Source organism: Echinops telfairi, unplaced genomic scaffold (assembly GCF_000313985.2).
Source record: "Echinops telfairi isolate 266 unplaced genomic scaffold, ASM31398v2 ScPeMD7_7469;HRSCAF=8507_0, whole genome shotgun sequence".
Lineage (NCBI taxonomy): Eukaryota > Metazoa > Chordata > Mammalia > Afrosoricida > Tenrecidae > Echinops > Echinops telfairi.
In genome coordinates, this window is record NW_022111372.1 from 87,103,647 (window position 1) to 87,109,237 (window position 5,591).

Below are 5,591 nucleotides of genomic sequence, written 5' to 3' on the forward strand. Positions count from 1 at the left end.
CTGGGCGCCTAGGACAGTGCAGAACCTCAGCAGATTTTGGCTCTGGGGCTAGAGAACATGGCCAATGTACCAAGGGAACCCTGCAGTCTTGTTTATGCATGTCTGTCTGCATGTTCGTATTGTCTGCTACTTCTATGGGTTTGCAGGAGGAATCTGTAACCACAGCTTACAAGCAGCCAATGCTGGGAACAGCCTACCCACTGTGTTGTGTGTCTAGGAGAGGCTGCCCTGGGATCCTGAGATACATTTAATATGACCATCCCTTTACAGTATTTTTCATTCCAACAGTTTCTGAGTTTTTGCTTTCTGCTTCAGTTTGCTGTCAGAGCATTATTTTGGCTTCTAAGTCTTCAGATACGAATCGCATATTCTCTCTACTCCCATCTCTCCCTCTGCCCCCAGCAAGAAAAGATTGTCAAGGAGAGGGATGATGAGTAAGATCAGACCTGCTTGGCTGGCTGAAATTTCTTTCCCCCTTGTTTTGATGAGGTGCTGTTTGAATCTTCTGTTTGCAAATGTGCTTGTTGCTTTCTATTTTGGCAATAAAAAAAAAAAAGTTGTTTTTCCTCCAGCAGGAAAGAACCACCACTACGCAAATTTTATTTCCAATAGAGTTTAATTGAGTTGGTGGCAGCTGTCACAAAATAAAATAAAACCTCACAAGTCAGAATGTTGAAAATCCCAGGATTAGAGGACCACGCAATTTTTTTTTAATCTTCAAGGCATTTATTTGTACAGTGGACTTAATTTTCATATTTCATTAATGTAGTACAAATGTATTATTTATCAAGTGGCCTACGCATGCCTTTAAAATGAATAGTTTCAAATTAAACTTTATTATATTATATTAATCCTCACTGCAAACCCACCTCACACCACCCCACTGCCAACAGGCAAGGACACTGGGCTCTTCAGCCGTACTCTTCTTCCTGCTGAATCCAAGAAATCTAGTCCCACACCATTAAGGACCTTTCTCAGGATTACAGGAGTGGGATGAAGGTGGGAACTGGAAAGAATAGCCTCTGGTATAGAAAGTCACAAAATCAAAAACAATTGACAGTGCAAAATTGCCTGATCACATTAGGATACATCTTATCTGGTTTTGCTCATCCCAGAGTGGTCCTCGTGGCCGTTTAAGCAGACCAGTGATCTCACTCTTGGTTTATGCTGCTGGTGACTCAGGGTTTGAGAGCTTTACCTTTCAACAACGAGTCTAACCTTAAGGTACAAGCAGCGAGTTGTTTTGCTGCTTCCCATTGATCTTAAACTGTGACAACCAGAGAATATTAACCCGCCCAGGCCATTGATAAATGAATCATCAGTATGGAGGAAAACAAAATTAAATGATCAGGCCATCATTTGTTTGATCTTTTACCACTTGTGCTTTATAATTCACCATCCATCCAAGGAAAGCAATGCAGTAAATCTATTCATTTTAAAATATGATTGCCCTTTTAGATGAGATCTAATTGCAGAAAGTGCTGAAAAGAGAAAAATATTTGCCAAAGCATCTACCGAGGCTATTTTTGTACTGGATTTTTTTCAGGATGCTAGAAGGCATGCTTATCTTTGTAGAACTACATGATATTCCCATTTCATTATATATAGAAAGAAATGCTGTACAGTGACAAAGGGTGGACCCTACATCCTGGCTCCCTTTTTTCTTGTCTGTTATATCAGATCGCAGAGCACTGTTTTTAAAATTATTGTTATTGTTATAAAAATATAGATAATACATCTGTCAAATCAGTATTTCTCACATATACAATTCAGTGAGGCGGATTATTTCAACCATGCGGTGAGAACTGGCTTTTATCCTGCAGGAATAGTGTCCACCATGAGGCTAAATACTTCTTCTTTTACTCTAATTCAATAGCTCAATTTAGCAACTGCTTCTTGATATTCTGATATGTTCCAGGAGGAGTTTTAGATCAGTTCTTGCTCTCAAAGTATTCAGTCTTTAAAGATGAAGAAATGGCGTTGTGTGATACTCACCTTCCTGACACATTCGCTGAAGACAAAATAGGTGCATAAGCAAATGTCGTGAAGAAATCTGATGGTGCCTGGCTATTGAAAGATAGCATCTGGGGCCTTAAAGGCTTGTAGTAAACAAGCAGCCATCTAGCGGAGAAGCAACAAAGCCCACATGGAAGAAGCACACCAGTCTCTATGATTATGAAGTCTCTACGGGAATAGGCATCAGAAGTTCAAAAACAAACAATCAAATTGAAGGGCCATATGGAAGAGATGATAAATCCAGGGTGTTGTATAGCACTGATGAAACACACACCTATCCTCTATTCATTAATATTTCCTCCTCTTACAATTATGGTTTTTGTTTTACCCCATTAATCTTGTGAGATTTGAATATGTGCATTTGTATAATTAAGATCGCTGGATACATGAAAGCCAAGATAGATAACCCTTCAGAACAGTAATGCGAATAATGTTTCCCTAAGAGTACAAGAAGAGTGTGTGTGTGTGTGTGTGTGTGTGTGTTGTGTAGGGGGGAGGGAGCTGATAGCATTTATGACTGTATAACTTCACTCAAGGGGAGTGAACACCAGGATTGTATGTGAACGGATATATTGGATGGTGTATGATACGGGAAAATTATATATATTTAATGAAAATAAAAAATGGTTTGGTGGGACAGGGAGATTAAGGGGAGCTGATATCAAGGAGTTCAAGAAGAAAGAAAATGTTTTGAAACTGACTGTGATATCAATTGTACAATACTGCTTGATATGATTGAACTATGGAAGGTTATAATATCTGTGAGAGCTCCCAATAAAATGATTCATTAAAAAAGATGAAGTTATACAATTAATGTATGTATGGATTGTGATGAGTTGTATGAGCCCCCAATAAAAGGATTAAATATAAATAAATAAATAGGTAGATAGATAGATAGATAAATAAAAAACCCCAAAAAAGATGTAGAAGTCTTGATGTGATTGGGTAATCACTCAACTGCTAACCAAGAGGTCAGAGATTTGAACCCCTAGTCTTTCTGGGGAAGATAGGGGTGCCAGTTTGCTTATGAAAAGATGGAAACTTTCTAGAGCAGCTCTACTCTGTTCCACAGGCTTCCTATGAATCAGAAGGCTCTGCACTCACAGGTTTGGTTTGGTTTTAAACTAAGATTGTAAATAAGGAATTATAATTTACTGTTATTTGTTTTGTGATACTTAGCATTTTGGGTCAAGGTTGAAAGTACTGGGTCAAGAAATGAGCAAAATTGATTGTTCAGTTACCAATATGGATTGTTCTGAATGGATTTATCCTTCTTCTTGTTTTTGCTGCTGCTGACATCTGTAGAGTTGGCTCTGGCTCACTGGGGTCTTACGTGTGCTATCATGAAAGTTGTTTGTTTTTTTTAAATTTTTATTGGAGGCTCATACAACTCTTATCACAATCCATGATCCATATATACATCCATTATATGTCAAGCACATTTGTAGCCCTCATCACTCATTAAGTAGAAACCATTTGCTTTCTATTTAAGCCCTTGGTATCAGCTCCTCATTTTTCCCCTCCCTCCCTGCTCCCCTCTCCCTCATGAACCCTTGATAATTTATCAATTATTATTATTTTGTCATATTTTACACTGTCCAACATCTCCCTTCACCCACTTTTCTGTTGTCCATTCCCCAGGGAGGGTTATATGTAGATCCTTGTCATTGGTTCCCCCTTTCCACCCTACCCTTCCTCCACCCTCTGGTATCGCCACTCTCACCACTGGTCCTGAACTGATCATCTGTCCTGGATTCCCTGTGTTTCCGGTTCCTTTCTGTACCAGTGTACCTCCTCTTTTCTAGCCAGATTTGTAAGATAGAATTGGGATCATGATAGTGCGGTGGTGGGAAAGCTTTAAAACCTAGAGGAAGGTTGTATGTTTCATCATTGCTACACTGCAAACTGACTGGCTCGTCTTCTCCCTGCGACCCTTCCGTAAGGGGATGTCCAGTTGCCTACAGGTGGGCTTTGGGTCCCCGATCTGCACTCCCCCTTATTTACAATGATATGATTTTTTGTTCTTTGATGCCTAATACCTGATCTCTTCGACACCTCGTGATCACACAGGCTGGTGTACTTTTTCCATGTGGCTTTGTTGCTTCTGTGCTAGATAGCTGCTTGTTTACCTCCAAGCCTTTAAGACCCCAGATGCTATGTCTTTTGATAGTTGGGCACCATCAGCTTTCTTCACCACATTTGCTTATGCACCTGCTTTGTCTTCAGTGATCATGCTAGGAAGGTATGCATCATGGAATGCCAATTTAATAGAACAAAGTGTTCTTGCATTGAGAAAGTACTTGAGCGGAGACCCAATGTCTATCTGCTGCCTTAATACTAAACCTATAAATATATGCACGTAGATCTATTTCCCCATCATCATACATAAATATATTTACATATGTACATGCCTGTATTTAGACCTCTATAAATTCCCTTTGCCTCCTAGTTCTTTCCTCTATTTCCTTATACTTTCCTCTTGTCCCACTATCATGCTCAGCCTTCATTAGTGTTTCAGTAATTCCTCTCAGTTACATTGCCCTGATCAATCCCTATCAGGCCTCTCACACCCACCTTGCCACTGATTTTGGATCACTTGTTGTTCTCTTGTCCCTGGGCTGGTCAATATCACCTCCTTTCCCCCCCTCCCCCATCCCATGTCCCCTCAGAACCAGTGGTCCCATTGTTTTCTCCTCCAGACTGTTCATCCAGCCTATCATATCTAGATAGACCTGCAGAGATAATAATATGCACAAAAAAACAAGACATAGCAAAACAAAGCGACAAAAGATAGCAAAATGATGACAACAATAACAATAACAATGACAAAAAATAAAGAAGGAACTAGATATAAAAAGGAAAAGGAAAAATAACCCTGTAAATAGTTCAAGGTCTATTTGGTGACCTCTAGGAGTGTCCTCCAGTTGAGTCTGGTGGGGTACCATGCCCTGGCCCCGAAGTCTATTCTTGGCACTCCGTTGGGAGCTCCCTGCCTGTCCTCCCTCCAATGCTCTGCTGCATGCCCTTAGTGTTTTGCCTCAGTGTGGTGGGGTCAGACCGGGCCAATCCCAACACTGAGTCTCCAGTGTTGTCCCCCATAGGGCCATGGGTCAGCGAGGGACGTCATGTCTCATAGTTGGGCCAGCCATATGGTCCACTCTGTGCATCAGCTGTTTGGAGTGGGGATATCATCCTCCAGCCCTGGTGGGCCAGGATGTGCTCCACACTTAAATCTGCATCACCTCTTTTATAAAACCTAAAACTGACGGGTTTGATTTTTCAAAAAATAAAAAAATTGTTAATTATATAATGACAACATTCTCTTCATTTGGGTGTTTGTGTATAAAGGATTTGAATTAGCTGTAATTGACTCAATAGTGGCTTCAATGAATTAAAGTGTGTGTGTGTGTGTGTGTGTGTGTGTGTGTGTGTGTGTGTGTGTTTATTCTGCCAGAAAAAGCTTAGAGGCAGATAGCTATTGGATGGTTCAGTGGTTTGAAGACACCGGGGTCAAGGGCTCTGTAATTCTTTTTCTGAGGGTTGTCAGGAGCTTACAGGTCCTCCTGTCACCACAC